Raw genomic sequence first — 27,681 nt, 5'->3', positions numbered from 1 at the left:
CTAGCCAGTCATTCAGCCTCTGCTCCCCACCCTGAGAGGAAAGTTTCCCCATTGCTCTCACAGAGGTTGTAGAGCATACATCAGGCTCCACAACATGAAGGAGATGTCGTGCTCACTGAGGTCCAGGCAGATGAGGAGACTCTAGAACCTCCCATTTATGCAGCTCAACTCATGCTCCACCACTATGTGGCACCTGCTAAGCCTGATGTTGAAGTGCTCCATGGAGAGGTCTAGGCAGCCCATGTTGGGCTTCATTAGCCAGGGGAGCAACCGATAGGCTGTATTGCCCAGGATGCAGATGTGCATGTCCACATCCTGTACTCTGATGGTGCAGTCTGTGAAAAAAGTACCAGTGTGCATCTTTCAGAACAGGCATGAATTCTGGAAGATGCAGGCATTGTGCGCCTTCCCTGACCACCTGACATTGATGTTGGTGAAGTATCCCTTGTGGTCCATGAGGGCCTGCAGCACCATGGAGAAATATCCCTTCCTGTTGATGTAGTCTGAGGCACAGTGGTTGGAGCCAGGATGGGGATGTGAATGCCATCCCCCGCCCATGCAGTCAGGGAAGTCGATGGCGGGAAAGCCAACCATGATGCTCTCCACAGTCCCCAGAATGATGACCCTCCATAGCAGCACATGGTTTATGGTCTTGGCCAATTGCAAGAGCAGGATTTCCCCACACCAAACTGGTTCCCGACTGAGTGGTAGCTGTCCCATGTGATGGCGACACACTGTTTGGGGGGCCCCAGGAAAATGTCCTGTCACTTGAAGGCAGGGGTGAGCCACGCGCAGAGCTCAGGAAAGGTGGCCTTCTGCATGCAGAAGTTCTGCTGCCACTGCTTGTCATCCTACCAGTCCAAACTGGTCTCTCTCCACCAGAAGTAGCATTTGAGGATGTCCAGGGGATTGAGGGGCATTTGCAGCAGCAGGACCTCAGAGAGCAGGGCCTCTGGTCCAGGCTGGTCATCATCCTGCTGGAGCAGCATGTGGGCAGTCTGTTTGAACTGCACCACAAGGCGAGGCACGAAGTCCATGAACCTGGCACTACTTTGCAGGAGCTTCTGCTCCATGTTGTAAGTACTGTGGCATCCACAAGGGCAACCAGAGCACATTGAGTGTTTTTTGTGTTCCACGAGGGGGCAGGCAGTGGAGGAGTGGTGTGAGAGACGCGGCCATAAGAGAGGAGCCCCCGAAAGCATGTGTCCCAGCTTGCCTGACCAAGAAGCCATACAAAGTGTCTGCCCTCCTTGGGCCCTACCCAGAGTGCTTCTAAGGACTGTAAGTCCGAGGCAGGCTCCAATCAGTGAGGACACGCTATTTCAAAATCATTCTGACTTATTTTGATTCTCCCCCATAATAGGGATGTGCTATTTTGATTTCGTTAGGTTGGGAATTATTCTTTTGTTTTTACTTCTTTTAAAATTATTTCCTAGTGAGATATACACTAAGTGACCTGCTAATGAAGAAGTGAACCTAATTGCAAGTGGCTATATTGCATAATTTGGAATCTCAATAGTTGTCTTAGAAAACTGGTGACTTAATGTTCATATTTCAACCATGCATTTGCAGGAAGCAAAATTTTTACCAAGAGCAAAATCAGTTTTCTAGATACAAAAGTGTGCAGTCTCTGATCTTCCCACAGTTAGGCCATGGTCAGAGAATACAGATGGGTCCCAAAGGATTCCCCTTTCTAGCATTTTACTTATTTTTTGTTACATGGATTTGACTACTATATGTTTTTAATAATTTTTAGAAATATATTCTATAAAGTTTAAACATTTCTTATTATGGAAGAGATCTACAAGGAGAAAAATATTCTGAGGAAATATTCTTTTTCCATTTAAAATATTTCTTTCAGTTTATTTAAATATAAATTAGATGAACATTTATCATCCAGAAATAGTCATTGCAAGAGAGATAGATGAACTATTTACTTAAATAACTTGATGGAGCCAATGCTTTTTCTCTAGCTGCATACAGACACTGATCAAGAAGTACACAGTAAATCCCTTCCATGCTTTGTCTGCATTATCTTGTTTCAAGGAAAACACACGCTCCTTAAGTTAAGTTACAATAATCAAATTGATCTGCACAACTCAGTCTCAAGCTATGTACTTTAAACTTTATTTCTAAGAGTTAGTCTGGGTGTGCTGTTCTGTTCCGTTAACTTAAATGCCTTACGATCTTCAGCTCAATGCAAATTCCTAGGAGAACACAGACAGCAGTGGATACCATTAAATGTTTCCTTATTAAACAAACACAATTCTGGCTGGGCTTTGAATAAAGAATAAAATAACATTTAGCAATCTAATAATGTATTTTCCCTCTTGACACATTAGGGAGACTAAAATAATCATCAACTTGCTCTTGGACAATGGATCAGATTTTGCACTGACTTATAAGCCATGCAGCCCCACTGATGTAAATCGGTTCACATGCTGAAAATGAATGTGGAATTTGATACACTTAGTATTGTTTCCCCAGACATGATAAGGGATTTATTCTCCCTTGCTGATCTAGAGTCAGATTTAACTGTGAAGTTGCCCCACTGCATTCTTAGTGGGTATCAGAAGAACAAAGCAAATTTTGTATAGGCTAAAAACAAAGCAGAGCTAAGTTGATCCTGGAAAAACAGACATGGTTGTCTGTTGTTAGCTTTGAAGTATCCTATTTAGTTATGAGGCTCTAAGATCATCATGATTTTTGGCACAGGAAGCAAACACATAACCTCTCTCTATAGCAGTAGAGGGCAAAATATGGTCCACGGGCTGCCTCTGACCCATGAAACATTGGGATCCAGCTTCCCATGACTCTCCAAGCTGCAAATGTCCTGAGGGCCAGTGGAGCAGTCAGGCAGACTGCCTGCCTGGTTCAGTCCCACATGATGCTCAAAGCGGCTCGTTTCTGGGACAAGCATGTCTCTGTGAGTATGTCTACACTACAAAGTTAATTCGAACTAACAAAAGTTAGTTCGAATTAACTTTGATAGGTGCTACACAGGAAAACCGCTATTTCGAACTTAATTCGAACTAGCGGAGTGCTTAATTCGAACTAGGTAAACCTCATTCTACAAGGACTAACGCCTAGTTCGAATTAAGGGCTGTGTAGCCACTTAATTCGAACTAGTGGGAGGCTAGCCCTCCCCAGCTTGCCCTGGTGGCCACTCTGGGAACCACTAGGGAAACTCGTCTGCCCCCCTCCCGGCCCCGGAGCCCTTAAAGGGGCACGGGCTGGCTACTGTGCCCGTGCTAGGTGCAAGCCTGCCAGCACCCAGCCAGCAGACCCTGCACATGGCACGGCACGAACCAGCCACCCGCTGCCACCCAGCCCTCTGCCTCTTCCCGGGACCAGGCTGGTGGCTCCCAGGAGCCTGCCCGGGTCCACAAGAGGCGGGCACCCACCTGGTCTAGTGCGGAGATCGTGGACCTCATCCACGACCTCTGCACTAGGCACAGGAAAGTGGCCGTCTAGGGCAGGAGAGCTGCCAGCCTGGCCACCCAGGAGCAGGTTTGCATGAAAATCAGGGTGGTCCAGTGAGACCCCCGACCCTGAGCCCTGAGCTTCGAATTGCCATACTGGGTCAGACCAAAGGTCCATCTAGCCCAGTAGCCTGTCTGCCAACAGCGGCCAACACTAGGGACCCTGGAGGGGATGGACCGAAGACAATGACCAAGCCATTTGTCTCGTGCCATCCCTCTTCAGCCTTCCACAAACAGAGGCCAGGGACACCATTTCTACCCCCTGGCTAATAGCACTCCATGGACCCAACCTCCATGAATTTATCTAACTTCTCTTTAAACTCTGTTATAGTTCTAGCCTTCACAGCCTCCTGCAGCAAGGTGTTCCACAGGTTGACCTCTATCATATCCCCCCTCAGTCTCCTCTTTTCTAAGCTGAAAAGTCCCAGTCTCTTTAGCCTCTCTTCATATGGGACCTATTCCAAACCCCTGATCATTTTAGTTGCCCTCCCCTCGCCCATCCTCTCTCTTCCCCTCTCCCACCTCCTTTTCCCAGTCTCCCCGAGTTTTGTTCAATAAAGAGAGTTTCTATTTTTGAACACATGGGTCCTTTATTTTGTACATCAGGAAGGGGGGGCTAGGGAGGAGTAAGTGGAAGGAGGTGAGGGAGGAATGGGGTACGAGCCCCCAATGGAGAGGACTGGGCTGGCTCAGCGGGCTCCTCGGAGTGGAAGCTCTCCTGCAGCCCCCCGATTGACCCCCCCCCCCCCGGATGGCAGCCTGCAGCAAGTGCAGCCGGACTGATGGCCGAGTGCTGTGATGTGCCGAGTGTGGGCACTCAGGGCACTCCAAGCCAGGACTGCTTTGCAAGTGAAGAGCCCCTGAGAACTGTCTGTCTGGGGTGGAGGTCGAGTCCCTTTAAGCACAGCCCTCGGCTAGCCTGAGCAAAACGCTAATTCGAACTAGTTTTTAGGTCTAAATGCACTAGTTCGAATTAGCTTAGTTTGAATTAACTAATTCGAATTAAGATAGTTCGAATTAGTGCTGTAGTGTAGACATATCCTGTGTGTGCACCTCTTGGGGAAGTAGGCTCCCGCCGCCAGTACCATCTCTGCAGATACTTTTGGCTGGAAACAAGCCTTGCCCTCACTCCAATCCTTTTCAAGGGCTTATCATATTGGGACACAAAGGCACTCAGTGCTGATCCAGGTCTGCTCTTATTGAAGACAATAGTAGTTATGCCTTTATTTTCAGTGGAAGCATGCCATTCTAGAAAGTACACATTGAACCTCTAGTCCAGCACCTGCAGGATCTGACCAGTGCCAAACCAAAGAATTTACCAAACCACAGGAGGTCAATATTGTCTAGCAGCATTACCAACACTTCCTCGGCTTACTGGGCTCTTAGAAGATATTTAGGGCTAAATTAGAGCTAAATGTAAGGGGACTGTTACCCCTTACTAAAACTCTGTGGGAGTTTTTTGGTTTACCAGCTTCAGAAGGGGAAGGGTTCATGAGACTGACAGACCCCAGAGACAATGGAAAGCAGTCAACACTCCAGCTCAGCCTGACTGACAGGTTGTAAGTGGGGATTGTTCTGGCTCTGTCTCTGAACAAACAAGCTGTGTGCAGAAGAGGTCCTGCAAAGACAGAGAGCTGAAAGAGGAGTACAAGAAGAAGTCCTGCAGCGACAGAACCAGACACAGACAGGCCAAGCAGTGCAGACCCTGTGTTGAGCAGCAGACTGGCAGTGCTCAGAAAGCCAAAAGGAACAGAGAAGCAACACAAGGAGCTGGAACAGCCAAGCAGCACAGCCTGCAGCTGGATGTGGTGAGCTACTGGGACCTGCAAAGTGTGGGGAAAGGCTCTGGACTGGGAGAGGGGTCTGGCCACTTAGAGACTGAGGCTGTGTGGTCACTGCCAGTGCAAGCGTGTCCAGCCTGCAGCCCCTTGCAGCACATCCAGGGCTTCTAAGGAAGAGACTGCGAACTGTCCTTACACTCTGCAGACTGCTGTGTTGATGTCCCTGTGCTACAGAGCAGGGCTGTGTGTTCTCATTTAACCATTCTCATTGTTTCTTATTCTATTCTCTTTAATCAGTTGATGTTTAATAAATTGTATTTGCTTTGAACCTTATGAAGTGATCACTGGGCCAAGAAGGCCTGCAGTGTAAAGAGAGCACCTCGGAGTGGGGACACCCTAGCTCCTGCCCCTAGTGACTACAAGGTCAGGGATTAAGCCCCAGGAAACCTGGGCCCAGCCTTGTTGGGGTTTCAAGGGCTCTGCTACTCAGGAGAGTGGAGGGGGAGCCCTCAGGATCAGGGAGCCGTGGGGTAAAGGAAGTGGGAGCGGGGACTCAGATCCTTTCGCTGGTTCATTTCACCGGGGTGTATAGAAGCCAGGAAAGTTCCCCACAAGAGCGGGACCATTCCCCCGCTTACATAAATAGTAGCACAGTAAACTGAACGCCAGGATAGGTGACCGTCAACAAGCTTTATGGGACTACAGAAAACTTGGCCACAAACATGATAAGCTAACTAAAATTTTGCCAGCCTACGGATGTTTCTCGACCAGAGAGTGCTGGACTAGAGAAGTTCAACCTGTACAGAGGCTTCACTTCTTTCTGGGGATACTGGTAAAACAAAGTGAATGGGCAAGAAATATCTGCGCACAGACAACAGGGTCTGACCAGAATTTGATTATTAATAATTTTCTGCTTAAGAAAATGTCCTCTACATTTGAATGCACTTTCTTTTGAGAATAGCAGCAAAGATGCTATAAGTATATCTTCTACAAAGCATGTTCTTATTGGATCTTATTTATACAAAATCAGATCTATTTTCTAAAATGTCTGGAGATTTGAGGCGTTACTTTTAAATGTTTGACTTTGGCTTCTCAAAGCAAAACTTATTATCTATTTATTTTCAGTTGGTTCACCAAATATCACAGAAAATTGGCAACTCAGATCTAAAATATGTTACTGTCTCACCTTATTCATGCAAGAAAACAGTGCCTGAAATATTTTTAAAGGGTAAAATTTTCAATATTTTTGCTATTTTATAACATTAGTAAGTATTCTGGTCATTTGGAGACAGTATTAGGTTTCTGGAGTTCACTTAAAAAGCTGCTGGATCTTCCTGAGTTTCTGTCGAGATTGTTTTATTTAAATTGTTTTCCCCATTAAGAAATAAAACATGGAAAATAAAATATTTAATTACAATAGCTGTGTAAATTATACAACACATGCCAATGCTACTTTAATCTGTACCCAGTTTCCCACCCTTATAATCTATGATACATCTAGAAAAAGTATGTTAGCACAACATTAAGATTAAAATAACAAGCACTGAAGAGTTACAAAATATAAGAATTAAAATAGCATATGCAACTTTAATTTGGCTCCCTTTACACATTATGATAAAGTCTTTAATTACTTGATAATATACCTTTTTTTTCCACCTGGTGCCAGAGACCCTGTTTCATTCAGGGAATGGGTAGCTATTCAACATTTCATTTTATGTTCCACATTCATTCACACTCCGGCCAAACCCTGGCACTGAATGTAAAATTATTCATTTCCTCATGAGTATTACTATGTTGGTCTTGCAATACTATATGTGTTTCACAAACACTAATACATTTATCTTCACAACTCCTTCGGGAAATTAGGTGGTATTATTTTTCCAGTTTCTATTTTCTCTGCTCTCAAATCCTCTGCCTGGTATCACACTGTCCCTAGTATATGGAAGGAACTATTTCACGGAACATCACATTCAACTCCTAGTACATCTACACTGCACACTTATTTTGAAATAAGCTATTCAGAATAGTTATTCCTAAATAGCTTATTTCAAAATAGCACGTCTATACTGCAGGGAAGCCACACAATTAGTCCAAGGCAGGTTCCCCTAGTGTGGACATGCTATCTTGATTTACAGCCCGAGGAGGCACTGGGGAGGAATAACTTAGAATAGCCCTGGTGAGGGGCTATTTCGAAATAGCCGAAGTGGAGCGTCTACACACACCTTATTTCACGATGGCTATTTTAGAATAGGCATTATTCTTCGTAGAATGAGTTTTACAGATTTCTGAATAAGCCGTCCCTTCTTTTGAAATAACGCTAGTTATCTCGAAATAATAGTGCAGTGTAGATGCACCCCTACAGACCTGGGATGAAGCAAGCTCAGTCACTCTGTGATGATGATGCATTTGCGTTCTTGATTGCATGTGGAAACAGTGACGGCATGGAACATGTCCACTATAGATAAAACAGAGAAATTAGCTGCTATATTATCATGAGTTTCTACTAATCACATACAAACTAATTTTCTAATTTTCACAAGCATGGCAAAAGGCATGTCTAATTTATCCTTGACAAATTTGAAAATTCTGCTTCAAAGCACAGACACACTAGATCTTCACAATGAAAAATTTAAGATGAGCAAAACACCCACCAATGAAAATTTCAGCCCAAATGAATCATAGAATACTAGACCAGAAAAGGACATCAAGAGATCATCAAGTCCATTCTCCCACTCTCATGTCAGGACCAAGCACCATCTAGATCATCCCTGATAGATGTCTATCCAAACTGCTCTTAAATATCTCCAGTAATGGAGATTCCACAACCTCCCTAGGCAATTTATTCCAGTGTTTAGCCACCTTGACAGTTAGAAAGTTTTTCCTAATGTCCAACCTTGCTGCAATTTAAGCTCATTGCTTCTTGTCCTAATGGTTTAACTTTGGGAAAGTTATAAGCAACTAACATGATAATGGAACTTTAACCAGCTGCAGTGGTACCAACTCAACCTATATTATTGCCAGTTAGGTTCCCATTCTGTAGAATGCTGCGCTTCTCTTAGAAAGTACTAAGCACCTATAAAGTCAGTGGCTATTAAAAGGAATTAAAAGCACTCAGCACTTCTCAGGTTCTAGCTTCCCTTTGGCTGTAAGCCCTTTGAGGCAGGGACTTTGTTTTTACCTGGTAATGGAATACATAGTTCATAAAATGAATAGTTTAAATAATAGAATTGCATTTCCCTCAATGTACTACCAAAGACTGAGGTTCCACTTCTGAGTTTTTACTACCTTTGCTCTGGCTTCCAACTGTCTCAACTGCAATTATAGGGAGTTTCTCTTATCCCAGCTGTATGTCTCAGCAGAGCATGAAACTGCCAAATCCAGACAAAAAGGGAACAAGCAGGTGGTCTGGTGACAAGAAGTACCCTATAGCTGCAGTGAGGGGGTAAAGTGAGGGAGAAATCCCAGAAAGAAAAGAAACATGAAAAGGTATCTGGTTACCATACCCAGGTGATCTGTACACAACAGGACAGAAATGCTGACAGGAGCTGAAGTTTTGGGAAAGTGAGTGCTGAAAAATGAAAGAGAGAAATTTTCAGTCTGAAACACACACACAAATAGGAGAGCAGGATGGCACTTTTCTAGCAGAATTCAAAAACTTAATTACAGTCTAAAACATTCACTTTATGAGTGCTCATTTATAGAGGTACATAGGGAGTGTGAAGCTACAAGACAATACTGTTAACATATTACATGCACTTTCCATTCACTATGTATAGGTTCAAATAATGATAAATGGTGCAAAGTAGCAGGGAAGCAGGCCGAATGTACACAGTGAAGTTGTACTTGTGGAATAAAGCCAGACTATCCATCAAAGAGGTGCATCTGCACAGCAGCATTATTTCAGAGTCACAGCCATTATTCTGAAATAACAATGTGAGTGTCTACACAGGAATTCCGTTATCTCCAAATAATTCCAGAATAATGGACAGCTTATTCCAACATCTGTAAACCTCATTCCATGAGGAATAACACCTATTCTGAAACAGTTATTTCGGAATAGCAGTAGTGTGGATGCTTCACTGCTGCTATTTCAAAATAGCTTTTCCCTAGGGCCATTCAAACCAATTATTCCCCAGTGCCTCCTGGGGCTCTAAATTGAGGTATCATGTTCACATTAGTGAAGCCTGCCTCAGACTAGTTTTGAGGCTTCCCTGTAGTGTAGAAGTGCTATTTAGAAATACACTATTTTGGAGTATTTCTTCTGAAATAGCTTATTTCAAAATAAACGTGCAGTGTAGAAGTACCCTAAGTGACATTAACTCTCTATGGCTATGTCTAGACTATGCGGAAGATTCGGAAGAGGATATGCAAATTATGTGGGAATTTGTATATCTTCTTCCGATCTCACTTTCAAAAACAGCTTTTGAAAATGAAAGTCATCAGGACGCAGCTTTTTTGTCAACCCCCCTTTTTCAAAAAGCCACTTTTCCTCAAAAAACGAGGTTTATGCGGCTTTTCGAAAAAAGGAGGGGGGGTTGCTGAAAAAGCTGCGTCCCAACTAGTTTCACTTTCAAAAGCTCTGCTTTCGAAAGTAAGATTGGAAGTCTAGAGTCTAGACAAGCCCTATCATGTAACAACCACTAACAAACTTCTTACTATATGGGGGTATACAGAGTGAAGGCATGCATCCCACAGAGGTACAACAACTATGCAGAAACTAATGAAGGTTGAATTTGAACCCATGAGTGATTGGTTTAAAGACAGATCTGCTTTATAAAAATACCTTATATATGAATTGTAATAGAACATCATTCTATAGAATGTTTAAACCAATCTGTAGAGTCCTAGATCAGGGATATAATTCTTAGTCAGTTATGTGTAAGCTAGTGTAAAACTTAAGTACCAGCCCTCTGCCCAACAAACACACCTAGGATTTTCCATAAAAGAGCCTAATAATGGTTCCGGATTAAATCTGTGTGGTTTATTTTGTTTTGTTAATTTCTACTAGAAAAGACATGAGACATGATATCAATTACTAAAACTGACAAATTAGGGCAATAGTTATGAAGAGAAATTACAGACTATTTCCTGTTGGAATACTGCTTTCAGTAGAGATAAGAATGGCTAGACTAGAATAGAAGATTAGATTATAGAAGGAGTGGTAGGTGCTTGGTAAGTCCTTAGCACCTCCCCTGGCCAGGTACTCACATAGACAAGACCAAAAAAAACCAGGACAAAGAATAATACTTGAAGTAAGTTTAGTTAAAGTAAGTAATATACTACACATGTATACAGTACTGGATACCTTTTACTGATAAAGTTATTGGTAACACATCCTATGAAAAAGTAAGAACAAGTGAAAATGACCATAGATGGGCCAGAATCACTTTTCAGACTCACTTGACTTGTTGCCAGAAAATATATGCTTGAAGCTCCAATTTGGTAGAGTAACAGTATCATCCAGTGGCCATTTGGAATAATCCAAAATACAGTATTCCCTATGGATCTATGAATGAAAATATATACAACCCACTTCTTATATTAAAGAGGGGCACATGGAGCTAATTTAGCTGAGCTGATTTCTAACTATTAGCTTCATGTGTCTTGTCATTTTGCTGCTTTATTTTTATTGTTTTTACATTATTTCACATTACATTATTATTACATTTTTACTCAAGACAACATTAAAATGAGCATTTAAAACTATTCAGGCTATGAGGCTATTTAACTGGCTGATCAATAAGAAATAACTGCATTAGATATTTGGAGCTAGGCTTTGCTTTAAAGGCTCTGAGAAAGTGCATGCTGCAGCTGCACCAGTTTTAGCACTCTCAAAGCATATTCTAAATGCCTTTCCTGATACATCTGTTAGTTCTGCTGTCCAGTACAGCATATATCGACATTGCAGCTGGAAAGTATAATCCACAACTTGAAGAGACACACCTATGCTAGCATGCACACAGCAAGAGGGCCTAGCCTCCATAGCAGCATAAGCACACATATGTGGAGGCACATGAGGCCACTGCCATCCCCTGTGACTTTGTGGAATGCTGTTGCCATTGCCACTGGCACTAACACAGAACAGTATGTTTCTCTTCTGGATGGACTCGAGCAACTGGACAGGAGCACGATAAGTGTGTAGGTAAGGGAGGGGAAGTGAGCTGCTGGAACAGAGCCAAAAGAGGCAGCACATGGCCCCTGCAGTGCACTGAATTCTGGGAGCTGAGATATTCTGGCAAACCACACCTATCTCCTGCAGTTGGCCAATGGATGCCAGAGTCATTTGGAGGAAGGTGCTACCTATTGCCCGGTGACAAACATCTCCCTTCCTTGCTACTGGAACTGTTCACCTATCACCTCCAGCCCCATCCATTTCTCCCATCCGTTGATGTGAGTGTGTGGCATACAAGTATGAGATACATTCAGGTTTATTTATCCTTTCCAACACTGTAACTTTGCTGCTGGGTGTTTATTTTAATAAATATGGCTATTAAGAGTTCATGGTAGTGTCATTACTATCCATTGTAATGCATAAAGAAAAATGTAATTACTCAGACCTTTGGATTCTTGCTCAGGTAACAAAAACTGTACTTTGGCAATGAAAAGCACATCTCTCTCTTTCTGTTTGCATGCCAATCAGAGTGCTAATAAAATGTTAATATCAAGTGAATCATTGTGAAAGGCCTGTAGCAGTTATTGGAAGAGTTTCCTGGAGAGCATATTGAAAGGTTTATGGTGAATGATGTAAAATCCAGTGATGACAGATGTGAAAGATCCATAGCAGATGCACTTAAAGTCCCATGGAGGCCAAAACAAGAGACTCAGGATCAAGAAAAGTTTAGCTGTAATTAAAGTATAGACAACAAGCATTTATCATTTTCTGCAGGTGACTGCATGATTTAGAATTCTTGAAGTTCTGACTTTTTGTTAATTTTTAGGAGGGCGAACATTTTTCATGGTGATGAATGCGACATTTTGGAAAGCTACTTTGAAGTGAAAATTCCCATTTCTGACTACTAATGATGAAGAATCAAGAGCAATAGTACCTAGGGGATTTGTACAAGGCCAGGAGCCAAGAGTTTCTGAGTTATATTCCCATTTAGCCCACTTGAGTTAGCTTTCTAATAATCTTCACTTGTACTCAGAAAACACTGTAACCATTTTTATCCTCCCCTTTTCAAGGATCAAGAAAATGAGACTTAAATCTAGGTGAAAGTCTCTCAGCAAGTCAAAATCAAAACTAGGATTGAAACCCAAGAGGCAAATTTTCCCATGTAAAACCACCTAATTAAGTGGCAATAAAACCAAGCATGAATTTAGCTTCAGCTTTCTGGAGTCTAGACTCACATCCTATTCCTAAAACACAAGACCAGAGTACCCTCTTGATGAACACTTGACAGCAAAGCTGGTCAATTAAACATAGTGAGCCTCTATTTCTCCTTCTATGAAATGGGGATAACATCAAATAGCTTCCTTCATGTGCATTACTTAAATCCTGATGATTGCTGGATTATCTTATTTAAAAAGTAGGATTACCAAAGATGAAGCTCTTATGCATTCAAGAGTATTGTGTTTCAACCAGCTGCTGCCAGTCTGTCTATCAGCATGCCATCAAGGTGCATCTGTCTCCCATCCAAGATGTCTGTGTCACTCTAGAACGGTGGTTGTCAAAGTGTGGTCCCCAGCCCACATGTGATTTGTGACCATCTTACAGGTGGGCCCTGGGCTCAGACCTCACCCCCTCCCCTGCAGTAGGGAATCTGCATTGGTGCTCTTTCCCCGTGCTCTCTCCTCCACCCCTCCCCCATTTGAGGTTGATGTGCCAGCACCAGGGTGGGGATAGATTTATGGGCTGGCTCTGGTTCACAAGGAAAGAAAGTGGCTCTGTGCACTGCCACTCCTTCTCCTGTGGACTGGGAGTATAGCAGCACAGGAAACTGCTTTCTTTGAGGCTTTCACTGCTGCTCCCATTGGCTGGAATTGCAGACAATGGGAGCAGCAGAGCATAGTGTCTGGGAGTGGCAGGAGGCACAGAGCCAGGTAAGCACTCCCATCTACCTCATGCTCAGACCCTGCACCCTAATCCCCTTCACACACACCTCCTGCTGAGACCCCACATCCGCACTCTACTCCCTCCCAAAGTCCCTACCCCTTCTTCAACCACCTTCCCATCGAGGCCCACACTCATCTTCATCCCTCTGCTGCACCTAGCCTCCCAGTGAGACTCCCACCTCCTGCCCATTTCTGTACCCATTTTGTCATCATGTGTGATTGACTAGTGGTCTTCAGAAAGGTCTGCATTGAGTGGTGTGGGCCACGGGACAAAAATCACTTTGAGAACCACTGCTCAAGGTATAATATATCTTATGAAAGCCAGCTGCTCAGGAGCACATTAGAATATTGGCATGCTACAATCCCATACACAAACCCGACTTAATATAGTTAATATAGCTCCTGTTTCATTGTAGATCCCAAAAGATGCAAGACAGTTATGCAAAATCCTCTTCTTAGTTTGCACTTCCATTCCTGTTATGTATGCATTACCATTAACATTGAAATTGTTCACTGGGCCCTCCTGTGAGCTTTTTGGCAAACATACAAGTACAGTTTCTTCATATAGAAATGTATATAAAAATGCAACTATTTCATAGAACTATGAAACTCAATAGAACGTGAAAATCTCACTGTGGTGCTCTGAATCTGGTTTAGCTAGCCCCCAGAGGACTTCCATTATATGAAGGACCAAAAGAAAAGTATCATGTCTGAGGCAGCTGGTTGATTCTTTGTGTACTGGCTTCTGAGGGAGGGACATTGCCAAACAACACTAATTAGAACAGCTCTAAAGACTAGATCAGTGCCAGGATGCCCTGGCTTACTGCTTTTTCCAGCAAACACACCACAAACATGCACCAAGCACGTCTTAGATGGCTCAAAAATGGCCCAATGTCAGAGAGTGCCACAGCCTGCTACACTTCCATCGTGCTTTGTGCTGAGCATCTTTTGACATGCACATGCTGTGGCTTTCATCATAAAAAACCTCACAAAGACTCATGATTAGCACCAAGGTATTAGAATTCAGTACAACAATTCAAAGCAAACACACCTCCACATTTCCTGATTTTTTGTAAATGTTGTTATAACGTCTCACACTAAAAAGTCCCTTTTCATACAGCTCATTAAGAGGTTTTCCCAGATTTCCCAGCAATTTTGAAATGCCATCGTGCTGCCAGCTACATGTTATGTGGGTATGAATAAAGGCTTGCCAAAGTCTGTAGCCTATATTCACAATGGATATGATGAAAGATGGATGCTATGAGCAGCTATGAGGCCTATGGGTTGAAACTGAACATGTACCCACTTTGTTTTTGAATAGGCAATATGATCTTTTACACATGTATATTTCTTTAAGTGAGTGTGTAATAGGTGAGAATATTTAACTATCTTCCCTTCCTTAATGGCATATTTTCATCATTTTCAATGCATATTTTTTAATATGAACATTTCCTTGGTAGACATTTTTTTTAACTTTCGTGGTAAGTTGCAACCTCAACTCAACTAAATTCTTGTCTGCTAATTTATAATGGCATTACATAATTGAGTACATTATGAAGAATTTATTCACTTTCCCAGCAGAATTTTTCTAATCAGTATAATTAGTATCTAACATTTTGCAAGTGATGTTGACCTCCTCTTCCCCTGGCCATTTGCTGACTGTGCAGTATTGCTCCCTTTCTGCTTTGTCTCCCTTCTGAGTCTCATATGCCCTCTTGTCTGTCTGTCTTTTCCACTGATTTGCTCTATAATTATCCTATCAATCTTCATCTCACTGTTTAAAACAGTTCTTTCAAAATATGCCTTTTTTTATTAGAGGGGACTCTTCTCTGGACCACTCTTTAAAGCTAGTTACTTTGTGTATTTCCCCAGGTCTGAATGCCAAATGATACTTCTTCCTGGGTTGGAACATGGCTTTAATACCATTATGTCAACTTTCCCTTTAGTCTCGACTGACTTGATCCAAGAGCTAATTGTATTGACATTAACCTGTTTTAACAAGCCTTAAAGTATCTATAAATCATTTCTTTAGTAGCTCTACTTATTGCAATACTTTGTTAATGTACCGTGTTGAAGTGACAAGTGGGCTGAAAAATCACTCCTGTCCTGTAATACAAGTGGCTTTCACGAGACTCTCTTTCCATGGACAAGGAGGCGCGTTTGATAATGTTGATTTAGAGCCCACAAGATCATATAATCCTGGTCCTTTTTTAAAAGTTTCAGTCTCATTCACTTGTATTATGCACAGACCAAACAGTTTGGAAAAGCAACCTCCAAATTATCTGTACTGAGAAATTTTATTTGCCTTGAATTCATATTTGTTTAAAGTGGCTTCTTCACTTAAAAGCCTTTTTAACATTCAGTTACTTCAGACCCCATTCTCTGATTGGTTTGGATGCAGCCCATTTTTGCTCCAATTTGCTTCAAAATGATGTCAATATTAGTAAAGCTCTTTGAAAGAAGGTACTATATAAATAGGAATATTTGCTTGTGAAGGACAGTCCATCTGTAGCAAGGTATCTCCACATGCCCTCCCACCTCCATTTAGAATATTGGCAGTAGTCTCCTTTAACGCATCACTATTTACTCTTCATGTTAGTGAAGTTACCATGGAATTTACATTAGTTCCCTCTCTAAGTCTCAAGAATGCCAAAAATAGCATAGTAAAATGAAATACCAAATTGCATAAAATGCTAATTTTTAAAGTGATACACACAATAATCCTCTTCTAACGCCTGTTAGCTTTTTTAATATTGCTCCAGTCACTTTCTCTCTCTCTGTATATTATATTATCAACTCCTTTCTGCATTCCTCAGGAGGTGTCAATCTTTGACTTGGATAATCTGTGGCATCCTGCATTTTATAATAGAATCCCTATGGTCTAAAACCCGTAGAAATTAGGGAGCTCACCACTGGAAAGTAGGAGAGAAATGACCAAGATGCTTGAGAACTCCAGATGGAGAGAATCTGTGTCCTTCACCACACTAGCTCTAGACAGGGGCCAGACCTGCTGCCTCTAGCTCCGAACAGGGCTGTGCCCTCCACGGCATTAGCCCAGACTGCGCATCTTGCTACTAGCTCCATTGACTCCAGCCCTGGACGGAGCTGCCTCACCCGCTGCCAGCCCTGACCAGGACTACATCCCCTTGTTCTCCCTACCATGCCAGCCGTGACCAAGGCTGTGTTTCCCATCTTGTCAGCTCCAGTTGGAGCTGCACTCCTAGCTACTGGCTCTGCTGCCTCCAGCCCCGGCTGCATTCCCAACTATCAGCTTAGCCCGGGCTGCGCTTCTGAACCTGGCTAGCCGGGGCTCTCTGCTTCAGCAATATCCCTGATCCTGGATTTTAGAGGTTTTACATGTAGTAATTTGCCATGTTTCTATGTGCACATTGCATATATCAGGGAGTTCTAGCTAGATGCCAAAGGTTATGAAGAATCAGATTTGGAATGAGAAAAAACTATAACTACCATTGTATCAGTGCTGTTTATTCAAATGAAAAAATGACCAAAGTCACTGAAGTGTACCAAAGACACATTGTTTGAATTTATATTCCTTGACATATAATAAATGCAAACTAAAGCACCAGGGCATGCTCAACATTGCGCCACTACACATGTCACACAGTATGTGAATGGTTTTACCAAGCTGTAGGTTTTGTGTTTCAAATACTTTTTCAGTTAATGGAGCAAAATCAACACCAACAGATGCTGGATGTATGGCATTAACAAACCTCCCAATCCCTCCTTTCCTTCTTGCCAGGAAACCTAAAGTTCAAGCTTGTGACAGCACCCAAAGGGAAAGAGACTTTTCACCCTTCTGTTTGTAAGTTAGAAAAGCAGGATGAAATTCAGTCCTGTACTGGGGACCAGCACAACTTCTTAAGTCCTTAAGTAGCTTTTTTCAAATAAAAAGAAGGTGGTTTTGGAATGTATTTGTGAGATCCTATGAATTTGCGTTCATGTAATTTTTCCATTCCAACGCCAGTGAATCCAGTCTGCTCCAAGAAATAGCAAAATTCCATTCTTCCAGAAACTAAATATTTCACACATGATTATGTTTAGCCATATACAGTGTGTTTGGCATTTTATGCTGCTGCGAAAAACTCACCTTTTGGGGAGGAGAGTGGAAACTACTGCATGTTTACAATGAAAAGAGTTTTGTTTCTTTCCAAACAATAAAAAGATTCACATAAATTATTTTGCTTAACACATGACAACATAGTACCTAATCCTATAACTATTGAAATCAATAAAAGTTTTGTCATCACCTTCACTTTCTCATTGAAAGGTCCCAAGATCTTTCAGTGGAGATCAACGTTTTAGCACAGAGCTGTATTTTGCATAAAGTGATAAGGAGACCTGAAACATATTTAACTAATTAATGTTGTGGCTGTAACTACAATAATTTATATACCCATTATATATCTTCCTATCACTGTATCTCTATTTCACATGAGGAAAGGAAAAAAGGGAATATACTCATATTTTAGTGATCACCTAATTTGTGCTCATGGATTAAATGGGCTTAATTTCAGAATATAGTGTAACTTATTATGTACTTCCATGTTACAAATGAGTTTATTATTTGGGTTGGTTTTCTTTTACCTTAGGACTAGCTGAATCATCCTTGATATTAAAGACAGCACTCCAAAGTGGTAACTATCAAAGATCATTTTGTACCGTAGGCGAGAAATGAATAAACATAGTTTCTGTCTCAGATTCTAATACTCTATGTGTGTTTTGGCTTTTTTACATATATGGTAATGAAAAGATTCAAAGATTCAAATCTGGCAGGATGGCAGAAATAGAGATTAACACCTATCCTAAAAGTACAAGTTTTTCAACATGCAATCAGAAGCATGTAATATTTTTAGTAAAAGGCATTTATTATGTGACTTACATACTAATTAGCAAGATTACATCAAAATGTCTTAACTTAGTGTATGTTAACCATGAGAAAACAATATTTTCCAAGTGCAGTTGTCAGAAAGTTCAAAAGGTAAAAGCATTGCTTATTGCCATGCATTGACTGGGGACTATGGCCCAGATTTTTAAAGGTACTTAGGCCATGCTGAGCTCAGCATTGTGACTAGCAGATTTAGGAACCTAAATGTCATTTTCAAATGGGATTTGGGTTCTTAAAATATGGGGCTATATCTGAAATGTTAAGGGGTTTATTACTTTTGGCACTTCTAAGTCTATAAATGTGGTCCCCTTTCTGAAAAATAGTATTATTTTGGTTATGTATACCATATACACAGGGCAACTAACTACATTCAGTCTTTTATTTTAGATTAACTAGCAATAAATCTTCATGAGAAAGCACAAAACATATGCAGTATGCAAAGCTCCAAAATGTGCTGTTTGGGCCCCCTATCAATAAAGCACTTACATACTTAAAATTAAACTCTGTGATGGATGTTGGAATGTGTGGTATAATTAATAAATATTGTATATGAGGTGGCTATTTGGATGTGTTTTACTGTATTAATGAATTGGCTTAGCATAATAGGATGGTATGTGAAAAAAGAAGCAGGATGCAAAATAACTCCAGATGAGCCACCTGGTGGAAAACTCTTCAAAGTGGTTAACAATGTCTTAACTGTGAAGATGGAACCTCCAGGCTCCAGCCGAGTTACAAATTATGGTTAGTTAGTGCTGGGGGCCAAAAATGGACAAGAAACAATTTAAAAAGACAGAGATGAGGAAGTTATCATAAGAAGTTTAAATTGAGAAACACACAGATATTGCAGGGCTGTGAGAAAAAGCTAGGGCTGCCTGGGTCACCATCACAGAATGATGAGACTGTTGGTAACACAGACAATCATATGGACTATTTTAAAATCCTTTTTCTTTTATGCTGTTTTATTCCTGCTCTTCAGATGAGGCTATACTTTGGTTTAAGAAGACTGTCTGGTCACTAGATTCCCCTCTGGTCTCATACACCTAAAGAAAAAACCTCATGTGCTGAACGCAAAGACCTGCTGTGGTTAGCAGAGTGGGTAGCCAGGACTCTGTAGCCAGTGCCTGGCCTCAGAGCAGTAGAATGGTATGATTTTGTCCAGGAGAGGTAAAGGCACAAGGCCTGATACTCAGTGAGCCTGGAGAGTAGACAGAATTGCAACTAAACATGTAAACCATGAAACCAATGGCTTAAGTGTTTTCATGGATTGGGCTTCATTCACCTATGATATGGCGAACTGGCCTGCAGGCAAGTTCACAGATCAGAGAAACTGATGCCAATGATGGGGCACAACTTTTTCCTCCTAGTTGTCTGGTGAATTATTTAGTAGGATCCTTTCTTCATTTTTACTCAAATTGCCAGTGGCTATTGCTGTACATGCTACCGTGAATTTACCTACATAATTGCAGTAATCAGGCAGAACTTTCATATCTCATAAGCATAAGCTTATATGATCTTGGTGAAGATTTTCAAAGCAGTGCAGGAGCTTAGCTACACATCTGCTACAAAAATGAATGGGAGATGTGTGGCTAAACACCCCTTGCTGCCTTTGAAAATCTCAATCCTTCTGTTTCTATAGCCACCTTTATGTGGTAGCAAGTGCATTCTGGCATCATTGTTTGATGTTGTAAATCCCTCACCCTCTCTTTAATATACACATCTGTCACAGATATCCTGAAAAGGGGATCACTGTAAGCTTTGAAAGCGTGTCTCTCTTGCCAACAGGTCCAATAAAAGATATTAACTCATCCCCTTGTCTTTAGGGATGTTCTAGATATATTTAATCCTGCCACAGTAAGGGGAGGGATAGAGTAAATTATCTCTTGAGGTTCCTTACAGCTCTACATTTTTATGATTCTTAAAAAAAAATGCCAGAGATCTAACATTATTATTTCTTCCAGCCTTGATTCCACTCTGTATTCTTCCATAACAGTTCCTTTTTTATTTGGGGAATTGATATCTCATGTTTTGTAACAGTAAATATTGAGAAACTTGGTTATCAGGGAGAGCCCATTCTACTATTTCTGCAATATGGTGAATGTGATGTTATCTTTTCAAAAAGTGTATTGTGCAATTCGGCTGCATGGCTGCAAGATTATCTCAAATGTAAACTGACCACTAGTTCAACATATGTTATAATGAAAAACACGGTGACCCTCAGCATGGATAAGATTGTTTGATATACTTCTGTGCACAGCTCCTTAAATCTCTGTAAAAGTCTACTAGAAGAATGCTCAATGAGATATATAGGGACATGGGCTGTACTGCAGCCAGGAATGTGATGGCAAAATTTCCTAGAAAGCACAGAAAATGAAATCATGAGTCAGTGTATCAAGTCTGTAATGTTGCTCTTTTTCTCAGGCTGTATATCTGGTGATATGGAGTGTATTGGATTTTTACAACCACCATTTCACACACTGTCAGTTGCCTTGTATATTACGCTGGCATACTTAAAAAACAATTTTTTTTGCTCTTTTATATCTCAGAATGTTATTGCCCATAGGCATTTCTTTGTGGAGAAAGGAAACTGATGTCATCAGAGATGTTAAAATAAAGCTGTCCATGACTTGGTTAGGGAAAAAACCTCAAAAAGGAAAGGATTGATTTGACTTTGATTGTGTTAACCCAAGAACCAACTGTTTTCATTTCCTGACACAGTTTAAGGGCAAAGTATATTCTCTGCTTTTGAAGCCTAAAATAAATTAACACTGGCCACCTATTCAGTTCTCTTTTTTGTTAAAGGGGGGGAGGCAGAGGAGACTAATTGTAGCAACTTATCCTTCTTCCCCCATGTGAACTAATGAATAGGCTCAGTTTTACATTTTACCAAGAAACTAAGCCCTGAGGAAATGTTGTAAACTTTGAGAGACTTAGGAAAACAGAAAGATAAGAAGTAAACAAGAAGTAAAGAACAAAACAAAGAGTTTTCAGTATCCATAGCCATTTATTTCCAGAAAGCAGAGAGTTAAAGACAAGTCAGTGTGGGAAGGTATGACACAATGTGTGAAGTTCAGAGATAAAATGAAAAATTAAAAAAAATATTGTGGAGTTCCATCCACAAATCAAGGTCCAGCCATAAATAACCTGGGTTGTCTGAGACACTAAAACGTGATTCCATTCACAGTACGTGGTTCTAAAGCTCAAAATAGAATCATATACCTACTCTGGGCTCTGCTGGGAGTCTTTGGGCACAGCTTGCCTTGGTGGCACTCACTAGCCCTACCAAGCTCCTTGGGTTTGGTTGATATATATTGGAGACTAGATGCCTTTCTGCACTCTATTAGGCATCTTGTGCTTCATTTCATCCTGACTGGAGTGGGAAAAAGTTATGACACTTTCCAAAGCCTCTCAACTGTGGCAGCAGAATAAAATACCATCTTGCATAGATCATGTAGATTGACATATGAAAATCCTTCTCTTCCCTTACATCTTTTTGTGGGCAGTGAGACGGTTGGCAATGTTGATGATTAAAGTATAATCAACTGGCATGTAACTAACATCTCACTTAGAAGAACAGGATAATCATCCTTTTCAAACTATTCTTCTCAGAGGCAGATTCAGATTTCAGAGTGATAACTTAACAGTCAGTGTTGTTGTAGGCGTGAAGCTTTTCTCTCTCCCCAACAGAAACTGGTTCAGTAAAAAAAATTACCTCATGCATCCAGACACTCTTCTTATTTGATTATGAAGGCAAAAATAAAGAATTAAACACACAAGTAGAGTCAAGCAAATTGTTCTCAGAAAAAATCATTTTTGAAAATTTTATAGTCACTAGAGAATTTACCCGGTGTTGCTGGGATCCTTTAGGGGAGGGAGGACACCTCAGGGCAGAGGGAGGGAAGTGCAAGAGTCAGGGCTGGGGGCTGAGAAGGCTGGGGGACTCACCAGAGCTACTAGGGGTAGCGAAGATGATGTTACGCTGGTGATGGCGGTTCCCTGGGGAGCCTAGGGCCATACTGCCCAGATGGCAGCTCCTTCTAAGTAAACCCAGAGGCCATGGGGTTTGGCCCTGACCAGCAGCTCATGGCCAGAACAGGGGCTGTGGTGCCCAATCCTGGCCCACAGCTCCTCTGCTGCCCAGCCTCAAATTGTGGCTCCTCTGTGAGGTGGGGGCACACTGCCAATCCCCTCTGTCCCACAGCTCCTTCAGAGGAAAGGACCAGGGCTGTGCTGGCCAGCCCTGGCAATGCTCCTGGGAGGGCTGCTGGCAGGAGGACTGGAGGTAAGGGTTCTGGGGAAACCAGGGGCACTTACTCATGGCCGGTGCCTGGCAATACTGAGAACTTTGGCCCCAGCTGGCCACTCTCTTCCTGGTGCATTCTGTGGTCCCTGTGGTCATTCTGTAGTATGTCCCAACACTCATTGCCCCAAATGGCCATTCCAGAGCATAACTGCCCTGTTCTCAGTATCCTCCCTTTCTGTGTTATGAGAAACAATCCTATTCCAGGTACTTCCTGTTTTCCTGGAACAACCAAATCCTGACCATTCTTTACGTTAGGGTAAGAGAAAGCTGCATACCATATTTGGTGGCTATAGCTCTTAACCTTTAGGAGGAATTCTTGAACAGACAGACTCACGGATGGACTCATGGCCAGACAGACAGACATACAAACTCTCTGATATATATATAACAATAACACAACTTGGCTACAGCCTTTTAAACTATTTACAGAATGATGGTGTATATATTCGTTATGTTAGCAGACATCAAATAACAATACATGCATATGAATCCTTGCCAACAAAGGTTTAGTATTAAGCACATCAAAACAAAAGAATGTGCTTCAAAGACGACTAAGATTAATGCTATAACACCCCTCAGAGAATGACAGAAATCCCATCTTCTACCCCATTTAAGGTCACTGTCACTTAGGATTTATAGTGTTGAGCTTCTGAAAACAGTTACACTCTATGAAGGTTTATATTAAACATGATAATTTGAGTATTATTGCCACAGATATTACATGTTCTGAATTGTAGCAAAATTGAATCTTGCTATCACAGAAAGCAGCATGCAGGAGCAGAAAGGAGATGCTTTTTAAAGAATGTAAAATGTAAAGTTCAAACAAAATTGTCTTTTGTGATTGAATGCACTTGTTCTTTGTGAGAAACTGTGAAAAGCAGACCTAATCCTTCCCTGAAGATTTTCCTTGCAGAGCACAATTTGTTAAACTGCTAACATGCTTTTAAGAGATTTGGAAAAAATCTTAAAAGAAAGCTTGTAGGCACAAATGTTAATAATTAAATAAATCACATTCATACAAATATAGATGACAGGGATTAGACTGAGATAATCAAATGTACATAAACTTTTTAAAAACAGTTATTACTCTGTCAGCAATCTGTCAGGTACCCAAGACTCAACTAAACTTAACAAGAGCTACTGAATAGGTCAGAAGAACAAATATTCAGCTATTGAGTTAAAAAGCCAGTGGCAACAGATCTCTGTTTTAACCAAAAGCCATGTCTTGTGAAGCACAGTAACAAAACATGTTCCTTAGTAAAACATGGATATTTTAGAAAGGATATTAAATTGACTCAAAATGAAAATACTGTGATCTAGTTAAACCAAGCTGTAATTACATATAGATCTCAAAAAAAGGACTTTGTAAACTGTTTTCCTAGTAAAAAACAATGACAATTCCTGTGGCACCTTAAAGACTAAAAGTATGTCTACACAGCAGGGCTAAAGTTGAATTAAGCTATGAAACTTCAGCTACATCAATTGCATAGCTGAAGTCGAAATAGCTTAATTCGGCTTTGGCGCTGCCTCCACAGCTGGAAGTCAAATTGTAAGCAGGGGCTGAACTGCTGCTTGCTGTCAGCCAGCTGAAAGGAGGGGTGGGTGTGCCCACTACAGTTGTTTAGCTCTACAAGGTAATTAACTGTTAACTGTTGACATGTAAATACTGCTCAGGAGAGAATCCAAGGCGTAGCTATGTAAATCCCATTCAGCCAGGGCTGATGGAGGGTCAGTGTTGGAATGGAATGTGGAGAATTGTATATAATTTGGGACTGTTGTGGGGGTCACTAATCATGCTACCCCTAAATGTGGGAACTGTAAAACATGCCACCAGTGCTTGCAGGAGAGACACCACCATCATGGTAAGAGGTCTCGGAAGAACAAGCCTCCCCCCTTCCAGAGTTGAGAGAACAGAGCTGGGGGAAAGGGTTAAAGGACTTGAGTCAGCCTGCTTCACACCTACCAGGTGTGAGCTATAAGACTGGCCCAGCCTGCACCTTTCCCCCTTTGTTTTAAGGACAGACCTAAAGCAGACTCCCTGAGGAGTCTTTTTGTTTGCTAGTCCAGTGAAAGCTGGATTCATTTGAGAGCTGAAATCACTGGTTTGGCTGAGAGTTGAAATCACTAAGCTGAAATCACTGGTTTGGCTGAGAGCCAGACCTACTGCAGCCAGTAGAGTGGCAGCAAGCGAGGAGCGGCGACTAGCGGCATGGCGGCAGGTGAAGAGCAGCCATCAGTGGCGTGGCGTGGAGCGGTGGCAGGTGAAGAGCAGCCATCAGCGGCGTGGCGTGGAGCGGCGGCAGGCGAGGAGCGGCCATTAGCGGCGTGGCATGGAGCGGCGGCAGGCGAGGAGCGGCGACCAGTGGCGTGGCGTGGAGCGGCAGCAGGCGAGAAGTGGCGACAGGTGCCCAGCGGAGCGTCCAGAGGTGTGGGATGAGACAGCTGGTGAAGCGTAGCGGAGTTTTCGTATAAGGTGCCCCCTATCTATCTCCCCGCCCCCATTTCTACCCAGGTTGGGAGGTGAAACCCTGCGGGTGAACTTTGGGACTCTGGGTGGCACAGAGACTTGTGGGGACAGAGACTTTTGGGGAGTCGGTGGACTTCAGGCGAATCTTGGCCGGGGTGGGGGCTCATGTTTGGGTTATGAACTCTGTTTGTGGTGTTTTCCCCAAGCTAATGCCGTATGAATTCTTCCTCTGTTTCATTAAATGTTCTTTTCCTACACTCAGACTCAGTGCTTGCGAGTGGGGAAGCATTGCCTCTCAGAGGCGCCCAGGGGTGCGTGAATTTCCCAGATCACTGGGTGGGGGCTCGAGCCGGTTCTTTGTGAGATTGACCCCAAGATATTGAACCCAGCCCTGGTTCCTGCCAGGCCTACCCGGCAGAAGGGCTACAAATGAAGAATACTCTTCCTTTGACTTCCCTTACTCCTCATGAAATTAGGGTTACCATGAGTCAGAGTCGGAGTAAGATGTCCTCAAGCTTGCCATTATTACAAAATAATGTCTTATAGTGTAGACATACTCTGTTATTTCAGAATAACATCAGTTATTCCAAAATAACACTGCTGTGTAGATGTACCCTAACAGATTTATTTGGGCATAAGCGTTGGTGGGTAAAAAACCACTATCATCTGTCAAAATGGTTTTTACCCAGCAAAGTTTATGCCCAAAAAAACCAGTTAGTTTTTAAGGTGCTACAGAAATCCTCATTGTTTTTGCAGATACATGCAAACATAGCTACCCCCTGAGAGTTGTTTTCTTTGTTTTTGCCTATGACGCTATATCCCAGCTTGCTTATGATTTCCATATCTGATCACTTAAAGAATTTGTTGTGTCTAACATTAGAAAAGTAAAATATGGATGTGGGGTATTTTCCTTACATGTTTGGTTTTGTTTTTACATTTTTGTGATCACATGAGCCAAATTTTCACCAATGGGACAATATGTACAAATATGGGCACAAAATGTACATGTGCAGATCATGCAGGCTTGTTTGTGCAAATCAGTAACTGAACATGGAAATAGAAGGCATCCAATTGACCACTTTCCAGCTGCTCACACCCATTTGTGTGCACAGATACAGCGGCACTGCACGCATTTGTCTGAATACTACAATTGTACTTCTGGCTTATATTTGCTCTTTAATCTATATACCCCTCTTTCCAGAGCCAGCTCTTCTAGACTATCTTTAGCAGAATTGCAACAATTTACAGTAGCTGATGAAAGTCCTTTTGTTTCTCACCTATTGTATAACTTCAGTGTCAACAATTTAAATAAAAGCAACTTGGGGCTTCAATTCAGCGTCTGAGTCATTTGTTGTTACTCTATTTTGCACCCAAGAAAAGGTTATGACTGTTCCATTAACCCAGAGTTGTGTCACCATTCACTAGCCATCACTTTGCAGGTAGTTCCATGTGAAATTACCTTCCCTTTTGTGTCTTTGGTGTTTTTTCAGAGTTACTAGTTCTAATGATTACATCCCCACTTACATGTACCAGAGTGGCTGCACTGGCTTTTCTGATCCCTTGGGAGATACATATATCAATTGCTTGTTACCCTACTGCTGTAAAAAGCAATGGCATCTTTTGTTTGCCAGACTTTTCCAGTCGTACCAGCTGCTGTGCAACAGAGCAGAAATTCTACTTTAAAAGTTCTCCAGTTATGCTCCATTATTTCTCACCATTTTAAATAGTTGGATGATTCATTTCATGCATCATAGAATGGAAGTCTTTTCTCTTTCTAGAGAGTATTCAATTCCCAATCTTGTGATCTGAAACAGTGCCCCAAGTATAGATTAATCATCTCTCTCCAATTAGTCTTGTCAGCAAGAGCAATGGAAAGTATTTATGATTGAGTATTCAACAGGTAGATGATCCTATTAAATACTTCATTTCAGCAAGTTTGGGAGGGTATACAGGCAGTCCCCGACTTACGTGGATCCGACTTATGTCGGATCCCTAGATACGAACGGGGTGAGGCAACTCCCGCACATGCGCAGCAGCATTCCCAGGGCTCGCTCACCTGGGTCCTAGGATCCTCCTCCTCCTCTGGCCGGCTCCGACTGGGGTCCCGCAGAGCTGCCGGGCAGAGGAAAAGTGCCTCCCCACGCCCGCTGTCCCCCCCCACCCCCACCCCCCTGCCAGCAACAGGCTGCCCCCTCCCCTGAGCAACAGGCTGCCGAACAGACAAAAGCAGCCTCTCTGCCCCTCCTCCCCTCTATAGATGCCGGGCTCCCGGAGCGCAGCAGCGTCCCCGGGGCTCGCTCACCTGGGTCCTAGAATCCACCTCCTCCTCCTCTTCGGCCGGCTCCAACTGGCCTCTGCCTGCAGCAGCTGGCCACAGGGACAGGGATCCCGCAGAGCTGGCGGGCAGAGGAAAAGTGCCTCCCCACGCCCGCTGCCCCCCCCCCCCCGCGGCCTCGCATCCTGCACGCCTCCCCCCCCCCCCCCCGCCAGCAACAGGCTGCCCCCTCCCCTGAGCAACAGGCTGCAGAACAGCAGACAAAAGCAGCCTCTCCGCCCCTCCTCCCCCTATACATGCTGGGCTCCCTGGGCAAACAAAGACTCCACCAAAACAAACAAAGTGCTGGCCTCATTGTGTTAGCAAAAAAAGGACCCTCCTCCTGGAACCCTGGGTGGTGTGTGGAAATAAAGCTATT

General features: G+C 42.5%; 1 long non-coding RNA gene across 1 annotated transcript in view; it reads right to left on the bottom strand.

Annotated features, from left to right (window-relative positions):
* Positions 1-3,493: 3,493 nt before the first annotated feature.
* LOC142829182 (uncharacterized) overlaps positions 3,494-27,681 on the bottom strand; it is a 37,521-nt gene continuing 13,333 nt past the window's right edge. Inside the window, exons 3-4 of the long non-coding RNA XR_012903577.2 lie at positions 8,767-8,831; positions 3,494-7,718 (exon numbers count right to left, since the gene is read on the bottom strand). This is a non-coding gene — a long non-coding RNA (uncharacterized LOC142829182). The remainder of the gene's footprint in view (positions 7,719-8,766; positions 8,832-27,681) is intronic.

Source organism: Pelodiscus sinensis, chromosome 1, assembly GCF_052426305.1.
Source record: "Pelodiscus sinensis isolate ZL-2025 chromosome 1, ASM5242630v1, whole genome shotgun sequence".
NCBI classification, from domain to species: Eukaryota; Metazoa; Chordata; order Testudines; family Trionychidae; genus Pelodiscus; species Pelodiscus sinensis.
Note: the sequence above shows the minus strand (reverse complement) of the source record. Positions and strands in the feature narration are given on the sequence as shown.